This window comes from Pleurodeles waltl, chromosome 3_2 (genome assembly GCF_031143425.1).
Source record: "Pleurodeles waltl isolate 20211129_DDA chromosome 3_2, aPleWal1.hap1.20221129, whole genome shotgun sequence".
Lineage (NCBI taxonomy): Eukaryota > Metazoa > Chordata > Amphibia > Caudata > Salamandridae > Pleurodeles > Pleurodeles waltl.
Window position 1 is genome coordinate 122,296,594 of NC_090441.1, and position 21,624 is coordinate 122,318,217.

The 21,624-nt window shown below is 47.3% G+C and overlaps 1 protein-coding gene across 2 annotated transcripts in view; it reads left to right on the forward strand.

Annotated features, from left to right (window-relative positions):
- Positions 1-1,586: 1,586 nt before the first annotated feature.
- LOC138286570 (post-GPI attachment to proteins factor 4-like) overlaps positions 1,587-21,624 on the forward strand; it is a 92,872-nt gene continuing 72,834 nt past the window's right edge. For both annotated transcript variants that reach the window (XM_069226965.1, XM_069226963.1), the window contains exon 1: positions 1,587-2,008. The gene's annotated coding sequence lies outside the window, so the exon portion shown is untranslated. The remainder of the gene's footprint in view (positions 2,009-21,624) is intronic.

Below are 21,624 nucleotides of genomic sequence, written 5' to 3' on the forward strand. Positions count from 1 at the left end.
TTTCCACGCCCCACGCTCCTGGTCTCACGGAGCTCACTCTCTCGGGCCATGGCTCCAACTGCTCCAATAGTTCTACCTGCTTTGACGGCCCTGGCCTAGCCACCAGGCCACCCCCCCCCCCGCTGGCCTCTGGCTGCTGACCATCATGGCTTGGGGGCCTCCGCGGCAAGCACAGGGAGGGTGCTCTCTTGCTCTCTTGGGTGCTCCCCAATTTAGTTCAGCCCCAAATTCCACTGCCAAAATTGTATATTGGAGACATCATAATTATCTATCACAAAACAACCTGGTTTTGTAAGGCAGGTATTTGCGTTTTTGGTCGTGGGCTCAGCGGCCTTATAGGGAAGCCTACCAAACACAGACATTTCTGGAAACTAGACATCCGGGAGAGTCCACAGAGGTGTGACTTGTGCGGATTCCCTAAAGTTTTCTTACCCTATAATACCCTGCAAAGGTGAAATGTTGAATAAAAACTCAATTGTTTCTTGCATTTCTGTCACACAAACTATAGGAATATGCTGGGATTCACAAAATTACTACCACCCAGTGTTTCCCCACCTGTCCTGATAAAAACGATACCCCACTTGAGTGCCTGTACCTAGTGCCTGCGTCAGGAATGGATCACCCCAGGGTCAACAGTTGCCCTCATATAAGGACCAACATTGACCGTTGTGTGATCTATTTCTGTTGCGGGCACTAGGCCTACCCACACAAGTGAGGTACCATTTTTCTTGGGAGACTTGGGGGAATGCTGGGTGGAAGGAAATTTGTGTCTCCTCTCAGATTCCAGAACTATCACCGAAATGTGAGAAAAAAGTTTTTGTTTTTTTGCCAAATATTGAGGTTTGCAAAGGATTCTGGGTAACAGCTCCAGGTGAGAGTGCCACAAGTTACCCCATCCTGGGTTCCTCTAGGCAAAAATTCACTGGTTTGGTAGGTTTCCCTAGGTACCGGCTGAACTAGAGACCCAAATCCACAGCTAGGCACTTTCCAAAAAACATGTCAGTTTTCAATGTAAAAATTTGATGTGGCCATGTTGAGTTTGTGGGCGTTTCCTGTTGCGGGCACTAGGCCTACCTACACAAGTGAGGTACCATTTTTATTGGGAGTCTTGGGGTAATGCTGGGTAGAAGGAAGTTTGAGGCTCCTCTCAGATTCCAGAACTTTCTATCACCGAAATGTCAGGAAAAAGTGTTTTTTTTGGCCAAATTTTGAGGTTTGCAAAGGATTCTGGGTAACAGAAGCTTGTGAGAGCCCCACAATTCACCCCATTCTGAATTCCCCTAGATGTCTAGTTTTAAAAAAATGTATAGGTTTGGTAGGTTTCCCTAGGTGCCGGCTTAGCTAGAGGCCAAAGACCACAGCTAGGGACTTTGCAAAATACAGGTTAGTTTTCTTTGGGAAAATGGTATGTGTCTATGTTGTGTTTTGTAGCATTTCCTGTTGCGGGCACTAGGCTAAATATACAAGTAAATAAATACTTTGGCACCACTGGGCCTGTCAGCATTATCGTTTGCAGTTTGTCAAGATTGGTGACAGAACTGCCAAAACCGGTCTATGATCTCCCGACTGCACCTGCCTGTCAGGGGCACACCTACTCCTGGGCTATCGAAGGCCGGGCGCCTCGCACGCCTCCTCCGACCACCGGGGTTTCCCCTCGCCAACGCGGGTTCCGCTTCTTGCACCCCCGCTACAAGCGAAAGAGGAAGAAAAAAGAAACACGTGTAGCCTGCTTGTGACTGGGGCATCCGAGACTACTTTCAAAGCCGGACCCTCGTCCGGCAGGCCCTCCTCGCCCGGCTGCCGCTCCCGTGTGAGGCATCTGAAGAGATTCTAGAACACGCCCAAAGTTTGACCACAGCACTGAACCGAAGCCGTTGGCGGAAAAACGGTGTCTGTGGAACCGACCTGACCAGGAAACGCATCGAGGAAGAGGTACTGGACTCCCGCCCGGGGAAGGGCACCGCGCTGCACGCTGTGGAGGCCCCGGCCGCCCACCCGGAGAGCATCGGTAGGTGCTGCGTCAGCGAGGCGACCCCTGCCATCTACGTTTCTCGTCACCTTTCCGAAATAAACACAAGACTGCCGTTGTTTTTTATTGTGGCATTTGTATAGTGCGCATTGCCATCGTGTGAGGGGCTGAAGCGCTTAACCACACGTATATAATATTCTTAAACTTAGGGCCATATTTATACTTTTTTAGCGTTATTTTTTGACGCAAAAGCGGCGCAAACTTGCAAAATACAATTGTATTTTGTAAGTAAGCGCCGTTTTTCCGTCAAAAAGCGCCGCAATTGCGGCGCTGAAAAAGTATAAATATGGTTAGTGCTGAAACACTTTTTAAGTGATTTCTTTAGGTGATTGATGTTTCCCACCTTCTATTTCAGAAAATAATTAAAACAAATCTGCTTTCCCCAGTATTTATATTGGCGTGAGCTTAAAAATGCAGGCCAGACCGGTTAAAATATGCTAGCAGATGGCAACCCCATGTAAAACTTGGAAACTAGGTTCTACTGTGCCTTTGTTCAACATCGTGTAATCCTCGGCAAATCACTTACAACCTCATTTAAGGGTTGATCGACGGTAGTCCACTCGTCAGGGTGGCAGAGCACATTACCTGATTTAGAGATGACCGCCAGACCTGGGGGGGGGGGGCTCTGTACATTGAAAGGAACCTCCGGCACAGTGCTCCTGTGAAGCGCCCTAATAATGCCTTTGAGCCAAGATTGTGCCCTGCAAATCTACAAAAAGCAAGTTATATATACCATGTAGGTTAATGCTCGCAGTTGATGTTTAGGGTAGAAGGTCTGCACTCTGATATATTAGGGATTTGAGGGAGTTAACAGGTGTAGAGAAGCAGTGAATTGAGTATGCTATTGAAGAAAGATACTCCATTTGTGTAGGTGACATTAACTGCCACCATTGTTGAATTCAGGAGTGATTTTTCATCACCAGACATTAACCGAGAAAAAGGGAGAAAGGAGAAGGAGAAGCGAAATACTGTAGGAAAACGATGCCAAATTGAAATGCATGGATGAAAAGCAAAAATACAAGAGACATAAAAAAATAAAGGAAATGCAGGTTGTAGAAATAAGAGGTGTAGAGTGGAATCACAAAAAACATCATTGATAGTAATCTCTACATTTCCTAGGTATGTCATAAGAACATTTTGGAAACCCACACAAGTTTTAAAATAAATAAAATAAACCCTTGATAATTCATGGCATTCTCCCATGGAACACAGCTTCTGCAGATTGTTCAGTATAGCAGACCTCACAACTTTAGAAACATTTGCAAGTGCAATTCACAGAAGTCGGTTGTGGGCTCCAAGCCAGTAAGGCCATTTGTGGAGGATGGAGGTCGAGGAAGTATATGGACCTATTGAAGAAAAACAAGCTCATATTGTAGAATCACAACTATATTTTATAATAATAATGTGTTAGCCTTGAAGCCATATTTTGCAGTCTGATAGACAACTGATTAAATATTTTGATAGCCAGGTTGTACCACAGTAGCTATCTGCGTTATATAGCAGCAGCATATCATGAAACGGTGGCAACCTGTCCAGCCAGTCATCTAGTGAAAAGTGCTGTTCTAAGTAATGGCCTATTTCATCTTTGCCTGGCATTGTTGTATGTTTGAAATAATTCCTAAGGCTTGTGGTATACATGACACATAAAGTTGGCTCACATGCCCTCATAGTAAAATGACAACGGAAAAATGATTTCATAGGTTTGTTTTAATTATTCACTTGTAATGGATTTAAAATTCTAGAGCTAATAGTCACAGTGTTTGAGGGACACAAGTTGAGCAGGAGGGATTTTGGCTAAAAGCCGCCTCCGCCCACAGGGAGTTGGTAAATCTAGGCATCTTGAAAAATTCCCTAGAAATGACCGTTTGTTGAGTTGAAACCTTCACAATGTACACATTAAAATGAAAATAAATGAAGTGCAGATACAGAAAAGTGAAGGAAAATATATTAAGGATATCATCTACTGAAAAGAGTGGTACAATGACAAACTGAACTACCTGAATACCATTATACAAACAACACACCACAGTTGGCAAACATTAACTTCTGGGGCCTATAAAAGGAGTCTCCAAATGGATGCGCACCTTTTGTGCAGCATTTCTTGGTACTTCACCAAGATTCCAGTACTGTTGATCACGCCCTTCTGCTGGAGCAAAAAAATCCAAGTGGTTTATCATGAAAGGGCAATACTAGTCTCAAAATGGAGACCAACACAAGATTACTATGAAAACACCCATTCTTTTAAATATGATGCTGTCTCAGGCCCTAACAATGTATCATCTCAACATGGAGATCATACACCAGGTCAGGCTTGCCATTGAAGATATACTGGAGATGAACATTGGTTTCACAACCTCATACTTGTACTTGTGAAATTACTTGCAGTATTGCATTCCTGTGCAACAGGCGCATTCCAGCATAAAGTAAGCATGGTACCTGGCTCAACACAGCCCACCTTTTTGAAAATACTTCCTCTGATCATAAACACCCTGATGGATATGATTGACTAGCGCATCATATTTCCTACAGACTCACTGAAGATTTATCTAGTGGGGACGATATTTTCAGCAGTAGCAGATTTCCCAAAGGTGCTAGGAACGATAGATAGCATCAATAATTTACTGGGCCTTCCAATGTCAAATGAGCAAGTCCACCAAAGTCAGAAAATGCTGTACACCCTCAGTGTCTCAACTGGTGCACGGTAATATTCCCAGGCTCAATGACTCAATGAGCCTGCAACATAACCCGCACAATGAACCCAATAAACAAATAAATACACAAATGCTGAAAAATTGAATTCACAAATAAATCTAAAAACATCAAAAATACAATTCCAATGTAAAGACTGGAGCTTTTTTTTTAGTTCAATTGAGGCCACCCATCATTCATATTATATTCTGTTTGATGCACTTGTACTGCTCCCACAAAACCAGTCTGAGGATATCAGCTTAATTTTTAGGCTCCAGTTTCAAATTCCTTCGCATTTACAGAACATTCAAATTTTTCAATTTTGCTTCTTTATCTAAATGAACTTTATTAATATATGTATGTATACATTTTAAAAGCAGTTTCTGACCCCCTGCATAGGTATTGCAGATCCCCAGGGGTCCCTGGACCACATGTTAATAACCATTGTGGTAGCACATTGCAGAGTACCAATGTAACAAAGAGGAGGCAGAATATAGATGTGATGTAGATGACTATAAAGCCCAAGTTGTTATAGAGCACCTGGAGAGTATGTGCATGTTACTTCTATGACATCTGACATCAAAACATCTTATGTTTGTAATGAGGTACACACAAAGTGACGCAACATGTAAATAAAACAAAGTACAAACATATAGGGAGGTTAGAAAATTCCCTTTATTTTACTTGGTCACCCCACTTTTTTATTGACTGGTGATGCTAGGCTTTAAACGCAGCATACCTGAGCACTACTGTTTAGTCCCCAGTGCATGTGTTCTGACCCATAAAATGTAAAATTAGCTTATCCCCAATTGGCATGTTTAACTTCCCAGAAACAACATAGTATATTTTGTAGGAAATACACCAATGGCATAGAAGGTAAATGTCGCTTGTGGACTGTACCATGTATTATGCCTTCAGTCAGACTAACCAGTAAAGCATGGCTTCTTTCCTACATGTTTAGCTTGTTTACTGCAGCTTCTAAAACTGCAGGCAGACTTGTCAAAAGAATCTTTTTTGACAAGAAGAAACCCTACTTTTAAATATTAAACAAGCCACCCCCAGTTAGGCCTTGTAGCCTGTGAGGTGCCTAATACTTACAAAATTGGAACATTTAAGAATTTACGGTTGGCATGTTCCTACACTGGCTACCCTGAAAAGCCATTTTCACTATGTAGGGATATAGTTGTTTCTATATGAAAACTAAAATACAATTAAAATACAATTTATACAATTTTCGTAACTTTGATTTAGGATAAGCTACAGAGCCCATTCAGTAATTTGGTTTTAGGATCTATTAAAAATGGAGTTCAATGTAGAAGTTGGAGTTTTGATACATTTACACGAAAAGTAACTTTTATAAAGTTAGTTTTCCTGCGTGAAGCTTCAGTGGCTAATTTGCTTTAACCTGCCTGCAGCTGACCTCCCTGTAAGTGCTTTCCCCTTAATGATGTGTGAAACTGCCAGGACCTGCATACCTGCTTCACTATAAACGGCACAGTGGGTGAGACCCTAGCACCCATCACCAGTAACTGCAGGAAGGAATTAACTCTAAAGGCGTTCCACAGCAGTCTGGTTTCCGAGCTCTCACTATCAGCCATCCAATGCACTGCGTATTGCAGCTGTGTTGCAAGATAGTGAGGCAGTCTGAGTCACAGTCCCGCCCCAGGTACGCCTGACAAGCTCATGCGTTTCCTCCCCAAGGCCCATAAAAATTCAGTGATTAGTTTTTTAATTTCCTGAAATACTAGCCTAAGGATCTCATATAAGTTACTCTGGAAGATATAAAGGCAGCAGGGTAGTATAATCATTTTGGCTATTGCCAATTTCCCCATCAAGGATAGACGTTATGTGTTCTGGATGGTTTCAGTCTCTTTAACACTCTCCCCATATTAGCACCCTCAAACTGAGTTGCGCCATGAGCCAATTTAATCCCCAGGTATCAGACGTTTTTCATCTCCCATGTCAGGGCAGTCCGAGGGAGGGCCTCTGCAGTCGTACCAGCCAATCCTCCCACTGGGAACAGTTTAGATTTACTACAGTTAACTGAAAGCCCAGATATCTTGCTAAACTTGGTGAGAGGTGCCAACAAAATAGAGACAGAGGACTCAGGCTGACGTAAGTAAAGCAGGGCATCATCAGCATACAAGGAGACCACATGTGTGGTCCCTCCTTTCTGTACACCCCAGTCCTGCATGGAATCCCTCAGGCTACCTGCTACTGGCTCCATTGTGATCGCTCGGAAGATACTTGTGTGTCCTGACGGCACATTGGCAGATTCAATCTGTGCGCCAGATTTTTGTGAATCCTTTCAGGACCACAGGGAAGGTGATGGTTATTGTAGTGATGATACAGACTGAGAACAGATGAGACACGGGAGAAGGGTAAACAAGGCTTCCACTGAGCAGCTTGATTCCACAGTACTGATCTATGTAATATGGAGGCGCTGCATCGAAGTTTCACGTATGACTGATTTGCCTTAATTTTGACATGGTTATCATTGGGTGACCTGTATCTGTGATTTTTTTCTTTCTTTTTTTCCAAGAGCATATTTTTCACAAGTTTTTGCATATTAATGTAGAAATGGGGTCTGATTAGCTGGTTGCTGGTGGGTAGGTCATGGTGGGTGGAGGTCTTGCTTCATGTGGATGGAGCGCCTTTGGCCTCGCCATTTTGAGGGGGAGGGGTGAAAAGCTCACAGCAAAACGCTACAGTTACAGTTGGGACTCTGGCCTCAGAGTGACTGAAGCGGTGGGACTGCGTAGTTGGCCTGCCAGTGGGAGGGGGGCAAAGTTTCCTGTTTTTGATGGTTGTTAATTCAAGTGTTTTGTAGGTATTGGCATAAAAATGTTTGGCCGTTTGAACTCTACTACATGAAGGGAGACTATCGGCTTGGACCGCAGGGTGCACGCCAAGATGTGGAAACGAATGACAGTTATGATAACCATGGCCTCCAAATGGAAGTTTGTGACCTGAAACGTGCGGGGTCTGGGTCAACCTGATAACCGGAGACAAGAGTACTCCTACTTACGGTGCTATAGGGTGGCAGTGGCATTCTTACAGGAGACACATACTTGTGGGGACTGCATTATGAGCCTGTGGCGCAGATGGAGGGTTCAAGTTTTTGCAATCTGTAATTCTAGTTATGCCAGGGGTGTCCTAATCTGGGTGGCCCTTGGGGACCCCTTTGTGGCTAAGGGAGTTTCCTTGGATCATCAAGGGAGGTATGTGATCACTTCAGGTGCCTTGGATGGCAGAGATATCTGCTTGATTAATGTTTATGCACCGAATACTGATGATGGGGCCTTTTTTGGTGCAGTAATGGATGTAGCTGAGGAGTGCCTGGGCTATGAAGTCCTTATGGCTGGAGATTTGAATTGTGTATTAGATGGCGAAATGGACCATCTTCCCCCTAAGGCAGTCACTAAACCAGCAATGTTAAGTTCCCACCTGGAGGTTACGGCAGGTTTGGAGTTGAAGGATGTCTGGAGTGCGAGAAACCCTAACAATAAATCAGACTTCTGCTTTGTGCCTGCCACAGATACTTATAGTCATTTAGATTATTGTTTGGCATCCGGGGCATTGCCACATTGTCTGGAGGCTAGTTCTTACCTAGCACATTACATATCTTATCAATCCCTCTTATTAGTTTCCTTTAGGATGTCCAGGGAGGCTCTGAGGATACCCTTATGGAGGTTGCAGGTGGAGGCCCTATCCAACCTAGTCTTTAATGAGATGGTGAAGGAGGTAGTCAGTCACTACTTTACAGACAACTAGGGTAGTGTATCAACAAGAGCAATAGAATGGGATGCCATGAAGGCAGTGCTACCTTCAGAATGTTTGAAAACAAACTTCAGCATGAGACAACAACTTTCCATGTTGTTAGATATCCTGGAACTGAGATTAGGTCATTTTAAGGGCCAGCTGGTAGAAAGGCTCCAATGATTTAAAGAATGGCGGGAGTGTAAGCGTGAGCTGCTGGAAACATGGGATCACATAGATACATTTGGCCATACTAGCTATCAGCAATGTCTTCATATGGAAGGGGATAAGGCAAACAGATTACTTGCCACTCTTTTTCGTAACGAGATGCGCATCCCGCCTTTAGCAGGGAACTGCGATAAAATGGGGAAGATGATATGTATGCAAGAAGGCATACTTGAGGTGTTTGCAACTCATTTACAGGCCCTGTATGGACCTCCACCTCGTGTTCAGTTTTTGGCCGGCACAGTTACCTGGTGGGCATGGAGATGATGTCCCTCACCTGGGATGAGAGGAATACTTTGGATGCTGTGGTATAATGTGGTAATAAGGACACTAAGGACAGCAAAGGCTCCTGGTGGTGATGGTTTGCCAGCGAAGATATAACAATGCAGGGCGGGCACAAAATCCAAGAAACTCCCCGAAGTTTATACTGAAGCATATGGGAAGGGGATACTCGCTGCCCCTAAGAGGGAAGCCCTCATAGTCATGTTACCTGAGCTGAGGTTGCTTCCTATTGTCCATAGTCCATGTTAAATGTGAATGCAAGGATCCTGAGCAAGGTTCTTCCACCCCAACTTTGGCCACATTTGCCCCTCCTAATTCATGAAGATCAATGTGGTTTTATACCAAAGAGAAATACCCTCTGCAATCTACAGAGACTCTCGCTGGTATGGAATGCTTTAGCTTCCTAGAAGGGTCCGTATGCTTTGGCCCACCTCGACATCGAACAAGCATTTGATTCCCTCGCTTGGGATTAGTTATAGGAGGTGCTGCGCAAGGTGGGCACTGGAGATACCTTCCTGAAATGGGATGTTGTATGCGAAACCAACGGCGAGAGTGAGGGTTTGAGGATTGGTGTCTCATCAGTTCTCTTTACATTGCGGACCAGACAGGGCTGTCCCCTATCCTCTCTATTGATTCTGTTTTCCACCCCGTGCAATAAGTGAGTAAGCCTGCCCCCGATCGGTGTTTTGTTTACTTCCCATAGCGTTAACTGTGACTCAACCGATCACTCAGTCACCTCGAAATAGGAGACGTGGCCATTTCCAGCTCCTGCATGAATCATTTGTCTGTGAGGTGCCAGGCGTAAACCCGTTAGGTCCCGAAGGACCAGAGGGCCGTCCCCATAACTCTAACCATACTTGGAAACTGTCATATACACCCTGGGCTAAGTGACGTATATCCACTACTTGAGTCATGTGGGTACTTTGAGTGAATATATAGTCTCGTCTGGAGAGACTCTGGTGTGCCCTGAATAAAAATGTATGTTGGTGCTTTCGCGCATGGCGCTAGTGTCAGCAAGTTCCATCGCCGACAAAAGTGGCTAGTGTAGGGTCCCAGGGTATGAGTCGGGTCTGTGTATGTCTGCCGCGTTCTGCAGATAGAGTGGCATTGAAGTCCACCCCCATGACTAATATACTGTCGAGCAGTTGTTTGTCACCCAGCCCCAGCAGCGTAAGGTGCTGGTGGCGGGGTGGAACTTATATCGAACATAGGTTAATGGGGCTGTCTCCCATATGCCCGACTGGGCAACATACTTCCTGTAGGATTCGGTCCATGTTTTCTGGGGGATAAATAGGACCGAGTTTTTAAGCATGATCACCTCGCCTCTGGAGTCAGCAGTGTAGCCCGTATACGCTATCATGCTGTGTATCCTCCTTTGGTCGTGGCTCTACAAGAGTTACCTAGGAGGTGAGTCTCTTGTAAGAGTACTATATCTGGACTATGGGGGTCATTCCAAGTCTGGCGGGCGGCGGAGGCCGCCCGCCAGACTTCCCCCCTCCGAAATACCGCTCTGCGGTCGAAAGACCGCGGAGGGTATTCTAAGTTTTTCCCTGGGCTGGCGGGCGGTCGCCAAAAGACCGCCCGCCAGCCCAGGGAAAAACTCCCTTCCCACGAGGATGCCGGCTCGTAATCGAGCCGGCGGAGTGGGAAGGTGCGACGGGTGCTGTTGCACCCGTCGCGTATTTCACTGTCTGCCAAGCAGACAGTGAAATACTTGTAGGGGCCCTCTTACGGGGGCCCCTGCAGTGCCCATGCCAGTGGCATGGGCACTGCAGGGGCCCCCAGGGGCCCCGCGACCCCCCCTACCGCCATCCGGTTCCCGGCGGGCGGACCGCCGGGAACTGGATGGCGGTAGGGGGGGTCGGAATCCCCTCGGCGGCGCAGCTAGCTGCGCCGCCTTGGAGGATTCCAAAGGGCGGCGGTACACTGGCGGGAGACCGCCAGTGTTGCCGGTCCGACCGCGGCTTTACCGCCGCGGTCGGAATGCCCTTGGGAGCACCGCCGGCCTGTCGGCGGTGCTCCCGCGGTCCTCCAACCCGGCAGTCATTGACCGCCAGGGTTGGAATGACCCCCTATGTCTTTTGATGTATTGTAGTACCATTTTCCTTTTGATTTTTGTCCCCCAAACCCTTTACATTCCATGACAGGATTTTTAATCATGTTTGGGGAATAAGTGTCAGGGCGCCACTCTGTGTATGGGGTCGGTACATGAATCACCCAAAGGAATGAAGAGGGCCCAGGAGTCCCCATCAACCCATGCGCTTTCACTGCTCTGTAACTTGAACCTGAACTTCCCTTTGTCAGTAAACATGCACCCCTCCCTGCATCCCTACACGACGGGTTCCAAACTATCCACCCTTCCCCAGCTAGCAAGGCGCCTGTCGCCCATAAGAACATTATAGTTAACTTCTAACTGGGGGTGGGAACTTGTCAGCTAGGACTCCCTTTGTCCACCTCCCTCCACATCAGATCTTAACCAGTTGTCCCCATCTCCCTCTCTGCATAATTCGCAAACCACAGTGCCATAAAGTTCCAGTCTGTGGCACCTGTCCTGTTATCGTGGCAGAGTTTCCGGTCCGTCGTTTGCACTAGGGGTCGGTCACCGGTGACAGCTGATTAGTCTTCTTTCTTTGCTTGCATGCTCCTCCTCCAACACTTCACACTGGTCACTGTTCATCTGCCCCTTAATTCGAGCTTCCCCTCAGTGGCTGGGCGGCACTCCTAACTCCGCCGCCCGGTGCAGGGCACCATCCCTCCAGCCTTTTCCCTCAGAAATTACTTGCAGCGTGGTGGGGAAGAGCATTATGTATTTAATGTTTTGATTACGAAGTTCCTTTTTGACTTCTAGAAAGCTGCAGCGCAATTGCTGGACCCTGAATGTAAAGTCTGGGTAAAGGTTGACTGGCATTTTCAATTTTCAAGCCTTGCTTGTGGTGTGCTGCCTGAAGTATAGTGTCCCTGTCTGTGTGGTTGAATATTCTTCCGATAGTGGTCCTGGGAGCAGTCATAGGCACCCTGTGGGCATGCTCAACAGAGAAAAATTGGGAGAGACCATTAGGCTGCAAGATATTCATTATAAAGTCCTCTAGAAAGAGGGCCATGCAGAGCTCCTCCACCCACTCAGGCACCCCGACCAGGCACCCCAACCAGATGGATATTATTGCGCCCTGCCCTCTATGTCTTCCAGTTGTGCCTGCATGGTCGCATTGTCTGTTTGTATTCGGTTTACTTGGCTTTTTGAAGCGTTGACGTTGTGTCAAAGATGTCTGCCATGTTCTTTTGTGTGTGTCTTAAATGGTCTTTTTCTTTGTTGACCTCAGCGCAAAGTAGTGACATCTCTGCTACCACTGAGTCCATTTTAGGTTCAAGGGTGCCCTGTATATTTTAGATTGTGGCCACGATTTCCCAAAGAGTCAGTTCTGGTGATTCATCACCCTGACTCAGTCGATCCTCACCAGGAGAACCGCGCCCTCATTCTGTGCGCATGTTAGGACCGCATACCTGTCCATTTTATTCTGTTGATTGAATTTTTTGTGTCTTTGCCGGCAGCCATTTCAGGTGAAGGCCACCGGAGCAGCTTCCCCTCTCTCTCCTTTTTTTAAATTCTTTTTATTTATTTTATTTGGAAAGGAATAAGAAATAGTTACAGTCATACATCATTTTTGCACAAGATATACAAATTCACAAAAGGAAAAAATTAATGCATAGCCCAGTTAGCCTGGAGGAGGGAAGCTTCAATTATTGTAGATTGAGGGGAGAGCCAGATTTAATTAGATGTTAATGGGCCAGAATCCAATCCTGAAATTGCCCCCATATTGCCTTCCCTTTATTCCTAGCCCGCCTCCCCTTGCGCTCATATAGTGCCATTTCCAGGTGAAAAACAGATAATAGTCTGCCCAGCCATTGCTGCCATGACAGTGGGCGTGAGTTCAACCATGCAGAAGATATACATATTCGATAGACCGCCATGGCCAAAAAGATAAATGCTCTATGGCGTCCCCCTGTTTCTGCAGCGACCCCTAGAGTCATAGTCTCTGGGGTAAGGTCCAGATCATGTCCCAGGACCCCTTTCAGAACAGATTGAATACCATCTCTCAGAGTCGCTAGTTCCCCACAAGTGGCAAACATATGTACAATGTCTGTTTCAAATGTCCCACATCTCGGACAATTTGTTTCTGATGAGCTCCCCCATTTGGCAAGATGCGCTGGTGTATGATGCAAGTCGAACAGGGTCTTATAATGCTGTGCTTGCAGCGACGATGAGAGTAGAATAGTCTGTCCCAATTTTAATGACCTAAAAAAGTTGCTACTCCCGTCAACCAGCTTATCTCTTCACCTCTCACTGTACTTCTCCAAGTCATCAGGTTGTTCTGCCATCAACAGTGAATATATTGACCTGATTGATATATCGGATTTCACCAAAATGTCATCGAGCAGTTGGTTACTTCTAAATCCCTGGGCCCCCCCCTGTTTTTTCCCCAGGTAATCTCATATCTGTAGATATTTTAAAAAATCCCTTTGCTCTAAACCATATTGCTCTTGGAGATCCCCAAACGTCTTAACACCAAAATTGTCGAAAAAGTCCCCTAACCGTTCTATACTTAGGGGAGACCATTTTACCATATATCTATCCTTAAACACTTCAGGAAGCAGTGGATTATTCTTTAATATATATAGTGATTAAATCTGCCAAGCCCATTCTTTTTTTGCCATAATTCCCAACATATATAAGCCACCTCTAATACCTTATATTGGACTTTCTTATAAAATCCAGGTTTGTGAAATGTTAGTAAATAACCATTGGCTGCTGCTCCCACCTGCAGTTCATAGATATTAGGACAGTCCACTACTTCGGTCCCTTCTTTCTTAGCCCCCCATAATGGGCGCTTGTACTGAAAAGCTGCTGCCATTTGGTTTAGTTTCATGTTAGGTAAGGACCACCCCCCTCTTTCTCGCGGAAGAGTCATATATTTGCTCGCTCTTCTACACTTGCCATATGCCCAAATAAATCTCATGATCAATCGGTCTATCTCCTTAAATCTAGAATTTGTAAAGCTCAGTGGTACAGCGCGAAATATATACAAAAGTTTAGGAAGGAGGATCATTTTAACCATATGTGTCCCCATTATAGTTATATGTAGATTATTCCATCTACACATATCCTTTTTAGCTTTCGTGAGTATTGGATCTAAATTCAGATTAATAATCTCTCCTACTTTTGGTGTAATATCAATACCCAGATACACTGCGTGTTCAACCCTCCGATTATCCTGAGTGTTCACGTATTGATTTGTCAATAATTGCGTTTTGGTTCTATTTAGCAAATATCCAGAAAACCTTCCAAATTTCCTTGTCACCTCGTCAATTTCTTTTAGTGCCAGGTCTGGAGTAGGAGTTATAATGGCTATGTCGTCCGCATATGCTAGGACTTTTGTATCCCATCCATGCCTACATACCGGTGGAATTCTACTGCTGTCTTCCAGCTGTCTAAGCAGGGGATCTATATATAGAGCAAACAACAACAGAGAGCATGGACATCCTCATTAATTGTATTCTCACTCCCGGTGACCTATATATAGCCTTTACCGCTAAGATGAATTTCTTCCCAAAACCATAGTACTCCATTACATGCCACAAATATTTCCAGTTCACCGATCGAATGCCTTCTCTGCATCCAAAAATGCGACTGCCATGGGCTCCTCTGCCATTGCTGTAGCGTCGAAGAGCGTAACCACTCTTTGAATATGATCGGTAGTATCTCTCCCCGGGACGAACCCATGTTGTCTAGGTGCTACCAATTTCTTGATCACCGAGGATAATCGGACGGCCAGTATTTTTGAGTATATTTTAACATCACTGTTGATTAACGTAATCGGCCGTTATGAAGCCGGATTTTGTGGGACCTTCCCTTTCTTAAAAAAAATCACTATGTTAGCCATATCCAATGATGGTGGTGTTTCCCCGCCACTCTGTACCTGAATAAATAACTCCATCATTATCGGGAGCAATAATGCTTTAAAGGTTTTATAAAATTCTAAGGGGATCTCATCCGGACCTGAGGCTTTCCCGGTTGCAAGTTCGCTCAATGCCTTGTCTAATTCTGGGGTGCATATTTGATTTGCCATATCTAGGTGCTCCTCCTCCGTTAATCTTACAATCTTATTAGTATTTCTAGCATTTCTGTATCTGAAAATACAGATGTGTCATTATATAGTTCCGCATAATATCTCTGAAACACCTTCCTAATTCCGTCCACATCTGACACTATCTGTCCTTGCCATCTCTAATCTCTCTGATGACCCCAGCTGCTGTTTTCTGACTTGCCCTTATTGCTAACAGGTGCCCTGATCTTTCTCCATACTCATACCCTTCTGAACGTTGTGCAAGATATTTCTCTGCTATTCTTTGTGCGGTAACCTCGTTAATTGCTGCTTTAGCTATAGTGACCTCCTCCTGAACCTTATTTATGTCCTCACCTGTTTCTATGGCTATAATCAATTGTCTTTCTGCATTCCTCAGGTTCATCTGCAGGTCATTTATTCTAATTTGGGAATTTTTCTGCCTCTTGAGGGTGAAGCTCAAGGTTTCCCCTTGTATTCCTGCTTTCAAAGTATCCCAAACCATCTCTACTGAGGCTGACCCCTGATTAAATCCCCAAAATTCAGCTATCCACTTTCTCATATAGTCACAATATTCAGGGTCCTTAAGAAGCCCTCTTTCGTATGTCCACCTCCTGACCTTATGCTCAAACCCGTCCAGCTCCAAGTCAAATACTAATGGATTATGATCTGATATAGTCCGTGGATATAATTCCATCCTTCCACTCTTTAATAATTCAGTGGATATCAAGAAATAGTCAAGTCGCACTAGCTTTACATGAGGGGCAGAGTAGTAAGTATATCCAGGGTCTGGGCTATGTAGCTTTACCCAAGCATCCACCAGTCCTAGCTCTTTTTGGATGCCAGCCATTGCCCTAAATACCCGAAGCTTACGTCCCTGATATTTCTTGGTTGTGGGTGTTAATAAATCCTGCAATCCATCCCAAGAGCCATTAAAATTGAAATCACCACATAAAATATAGGGAGGAGACCACCTTGTTAGCTCTATAGCAAAGAGTGTCCAACACTGCTGGGTCATCCGTGACTCCCCCGTAAACAGAGCAAAGTGTGAAGCTACCCTTCCCATAGCCACATTCTATGATTACCTATCTCCCGTTCCTATCAGCCTTCTGTCAGATGAATTTTAGTTTGTTACTCTGATCTAAAATTGCCACCCCTTATTTCAGACATCTTGTTCTGAGCAAGCGATCATTCTCATACCAAGTGTCCCGAGAATTTTGGAGTTTTTGTATTCGACATGTGTCTCTTCTAGGCAATAAATGTCCGCCTTAAGAATTTTTAGATCTTTGGCAGCTTTCCTTCTTTTGCGGGGGTCATTTAATCCACATATATTAATTGAGGCAATTCGAAGTCTAGTCATTTTCTATTCTTCTTCTTTCTTTTCCCTTCTTTCCCTCCCCCCCTTTCCTATCTGATCGCACGGGGTCCTGAGTTCTCTTCCCAGTTTGCTCCCCTATTCCTATCCTTTTGCTTCTCTCACTTCCCTTTAGCCTTTCCTTTCAGTTTTTATTTTTTCCCCCATCCCCCTGCTTCCCCCCATGCCCGACCCTTTCCCCCACCCCAATCAATCAATCAATCAATAACATTTATAAAGCGCGCTACTCACCCGTGAGGGTCTCAAGGCGCTAGGGGAGGGGGGTTACTGCTGCTCGAAGAGCAAGGTTTTGAGCTGCCTCCGGAATGCGAGGTGGTCCTGGGTGGTCCTGAGGTTGGCGGGGAGGGAGTTCCATGTCTTGGCCGCCTGGTAAGAGAAGGATTTCCCACCTGCCGTAGTGCGGCGGATGCGAGGGACGGCGGCGAGTGCGAGGTTGGCGGAGCGAAGTTGACGAGTGGGCGTGTAGAAACTGAGGCGACGGTTGAGGTATTCGGGTCCCTTGTTGTGGAGGGCTTTGTGTGCGTGGGTGAGGAGCCTGAAGGTGATCCTTTTGTTGACGGGTAGCCAGTGCAGGTGTCTCAGGTGGGCGGAGATGTGGCTGTTGCGGGGTATGTTGAGGATGAGGCGGGCGGAGGCGTTTTGTATTCGCTGAAGACGTTTTTGGAGTTTTGTGGTGGTTCCTGCGTATAGGGTGTTTCCGTAGTCCAGGCGGCTTGTGACGAGGGCGTGGGTCACAGTTTTTCTGGTGTCGGCAGGGATCCAGCAGAAGATCTTTCGGAGCATGTGGAGAGTGAGGAAGCAGGAAGATGATACGGCATTGACTTGTTTGGTCATGGTGAGAAGTGGGTCCAGGATGAATCCGAGGTTGCGTGCGTGGTCTGAGGGGGTTGGCGCGGTGCCTAGTGCCGTGGGCCACCAAGAGTTGTCCCAGGCGGACGGGGTGTTTCCGAGGATGAGGACTTCCGTTTTGTCTGAGTTCAGTTTCAGACGGCTGAGTTTCATCCATTCTGCAACGTCTTTCATTCCATCCTGCAGGTTGGTCTTGGCGCTGGTGGGGTCCTTGGTGAGGGAAAGTATCAGCTCAGTGTCGTAGTCGTAGGAGATAATGTTGATGTTGTGTTTGCGTACGATGTCGGCGAGGGGGCTCATGTAGACATTGAAGAGAGTCGGGCTGAGCGAGGAGCCCTGTGGGACGCCGCAGATGATCTCGGTGGGGTCCGAGCGGAACGGCGGGAGGTAGACTCTTTGGGAGCGGTTAGAGAGGAAAGAGGTGATCCAGTCCAAGGCCTGTCCTTGGATACCGGTGGAGCGGAGGCGGGATATTAGGGTTCGGTGGCAGACGGTGTCGAAGGCAGCCGAGAGGTCGAGGAGGATGAGGGCGACTGTTTCTCCGTTGTCCATCAGAGTTCTGATGTCATCTGTGACTGCGATGAGGGCGGTTTCTGTGCTGTGGTTGGCTTAGAATCCGGACTGGGAGGGGTCGAGTAGGTTGTTGTCTTCAATGAATTTGGTCAGTTGCTTGTTGACGGTCTTCTCAATGACTTTGGCAGGGAAGGGGAGGAGCGAGATGGGGCGGAAGTTCTTCAGGTCGCTGGTGTCCGCCGTAGGTTTCTTCAGGAGAGCGTTGACTTCCGTGTGTTTCCAGCTCTCGGGGAAGGTGGCAGAAGCAAACGAGCTGTTGATGATGGTCTGGAGATAGGGGGCGATGATGTCGTCGGCTTTGTTGAAGATGAAGTGGGGGCAGGGGTCCGAGGGGCCACTGGAGTGGATGGTGTTCATGGTAGCTTTGGTCTCTTCCGCGCTGATGTGAGTCCAGGCGTTGAGGGTGATGGCTGGGGTTGTGGGTTCTGTGGTGGTTGGCTGGGTCTGATGACCGAAGCTGTCGTGTAGGTCGGTGATCTTTCGATGGAATAAGGTAGCGAGGGAGTTGCAGAGATCTTGTGAGGGCGTGATCGAGTTGGAGTTGGCGTTAGGATTGGAGAGCTCTTTGACGATGTTGAAGAGTTCTTTGCTGTTGTGAGTGTTCTTGTCCAGTCTGTCTTTGAAGGAAGTTCTTTTGGTGGCGCGGATCAGCTGATGGTGTTCGCGGGTGGCGTTTTTGAGGGCAGACATGTTTTCTACGGTGTGGTCTTTGCGCCAGGCTTTCTCGAGGGTACGGCAGTTTTTTTTGGATTCCTTGAGGGTGTCTGTGACCCATTGAGGTTTCCTGGTGTTGGTCTGTCTTGGGAGGCGTCTGAGGGGTGCGAGGTTGTCCGCGCAGTTGGTGATCCAATGTGTGAGGCTGAGGGCTGCGTTGTTGGGGTCGGTGGAGATGGTGGGTTGGTTGTGGCTGAGAGTGGAGAGTAGCTGTTCCGTGGGGATTTTGTTCCAATGTCTGTGTGGGATGGGTTCTGTGCGGAGGTGGAGAGTCTTGCGTCTGAAGGTGAAGTGGACACAACTGTGGTCGGTCCAGTGTATTACGGAAGAGTGGCTGAAGGATACGTGGTTGCTGGCGGAGAGGATGGGGTCGAGTGTGTGTCCGGCGATGTGGGTGGGGGTGTTCACCAGTTGCTTGAGACCGAGGTTGGCGAGGTTGTCGAGCAGGGTGGTGGTGTTGGTGTGGTTGTTCTGCTCCAGGTGGAAGTTGAGGTCTCCGAGGTGGATGTAGTCCGGCGAGGCTAGGGCCTGCGGGGAGATGAAGTCAGCGATGGATTTGCTGAAGAGGGCGCGTGGTCCAGGGGGTCTGTAGATGAGAGTTCCTCTGAGGGTGGTCCTGGGGTCGGTGTGGATCTGGAAGTGCATGTGTTCGGCGGCGAGGGGGGTGTCTTCGGTGGAAGTGGTGATGTTGATGGAGTCCTTGAATATGATGGCGATTCCTCCTCTGACTTGGTTGGTGCGGTCTCTCCTGGTGATCTTGTAGCCGTCGGGGATGGCTATGGCGATGTCGGGGGCCGAGGAGGCGTTCATCCAGGTCTCAGTCATGAAGGCGACGTCCGGTGCGGTGGAGTCCAGGAGGTCCCATAGTTCAATGGCGTGCTTGTGGACGGAGCATTTGAGATGGTTATTGGCGCGTGGGCTGGCGGGCGGGGTGCAGTCACGGTGGAAGGTGTGCTTCCAGGTGAGGCATGCGAAGGGTCCATGAGTGCGTTTCGGGTTGGCTTGGAAGCAGGTTCTAGAGCGACCCGGGTTGAGTGCGTGGAGGGAGGTGGGGTCAGAGCGGTGCTGCGGGGTTTGGGAGTGCTGGGGGCCAGGGTTCGTGGCGCTGGGCGCGGTCCAGGCGCGGACGGGCGCAGACGGGTTTGCCTTTGGCGCGCCAGCGGCGCAGCCGCACAGCAGCCGCCATAAGAGGAAGGAGGGGGGGAGGGGTCAGCTGGGGGCGGGAGGCGGGAGGGGAGCGACGAATGGGAGCCCCATGCCTTCCCCGTCCACCCGCCTCCTGCCCCTCTAGGGCTGGTTGAGATCTCCCTCTCTCGTCCAGCCCCCCCCACATCATGATGAGCAATCAGACCCCCAATGGCCTGAATGTTGGTGTCGTGCGAATGTGGGCCTGCCCGCCCACCCATCCCCGAACTCCCTTATCTTTTTCATGCCTCCGCCCCATCAGATATTCTTTCGCTTTGATTTCTGATGTGAATACTTTTACTTTTCCATTCATTACTGTTTTAAGTCGAGCAGGGGCCAACAAATAGGCCTCCCCTCCTTTATCCGAAAAACGTTTGATGAGCTGTTGTAGCCGCCATCTCCGTTTGACAGTTATGTGGCAAAAATCTGGCCGGGTAAAAAAGGTAACCCCTTCCACACTGCGTGGGGCATTAGGGCGAGCTTTATCAAAAATCTCTTGTCGCAATAGGTAGTTGCCAAAATAGACCAAAATAGCTCTAGGGTATTTAGATTCTACCAGCTGACCTCCCTCCCGCCGAATTGCCGGAAACCTGTGAACAAGCTGAAGTTTATTCTCCCAGTCCCAATTACCCAGTTCCAGGAAAGCCCCACGTAGAAGCTTAATCATGTAGTTCCGTATATCACTTCCCTCCAGCCCTTCGGGTATACCCAAGAATCGTAGATTATTTCTTCTCTGTCGATTCTAAAAGTCCTCCAGTTTCTACATTACATCTGTCAATTGGTAATCCATTGCAGCGCTCTGTTGCTTAAGGGCATTGACGTCCTCGTCAGCTGCCCCTATCCTTTCATCCATTGAGCATAGCTTAGCTTCAATCTCTGTGCATGACTTTGCAACCTTGAGAACCGTTCCCTGTAGTCGTTTTGTAGCGACTCTTGCGCGGCGGCTTTCAATCCTGGTCTCTGTTTGAAGCTCTTTAATTGAATTATATATTGACTGCAGCATCCCTGCCTCGGCGCCCGCCAAACACACATTGCTTGCAGGACCTCCTGTGTCTCCTTCTATATTGTTATTAACCAGCCCCTGGTCATTTGTGGTAGGCGTGTCTGTTAGTCTAATACCAGAGTAGTCCCACTTTAGAGTCCTACCACCCGTAGATGTCGGATTTTCCAAGCCCTCTTGAAGACAGGGCCGTGGTTTGGTGCATTTCCGCTGCCGACGCAGCTGCCATACTGTAAGCTCATTGCTTGATGATTTATTTCCAGTCTCAGAGGTTTCGCTACTGCCTGATTCACTAGAGCTAGGCTCACCGCTGCTGAGATCAGATTCTTCCGTCAGAGAGTAGAATTTATCGCTACTGTCTTTAACCCAGTCCAAGGATTTTAGGTCTTTCTCAATTACCTTATTCCACCCTTTGGGGTTTAATGATATCTTCTGCAGTTCTTCAATATCCAGTGTAGGTCTTGGGGTACTCGCATTTCCTTCCCTGATTTGATTCTCAGGTCGCTGCACTTGAGGTTGCGCTTGAAAATGCTCCTTTCCGGTGAGGGGGCCCAGCACCTTCTCTCTTATCACTGTATTACTATCTCCGGCCCCTAGCAAATCCTCACTACCTTGTATAGCTTTAATAAGGGGTTCATTGTTTTCAATAAGAGTCTTCTCACTACTAGTATCTGACAGGATAGTTCCTATTGCCGATGGACTAATTTCAGAGGGGAGGGTTGTATGTTCAAGAGAGCTATCTTGTGCCCCTCCTGTAAGAAAAGTCATGATAGTAGATTGACTTTTGCCTTTCCCCATGACTTCCAGCAGAGGGGTAATGCTATCA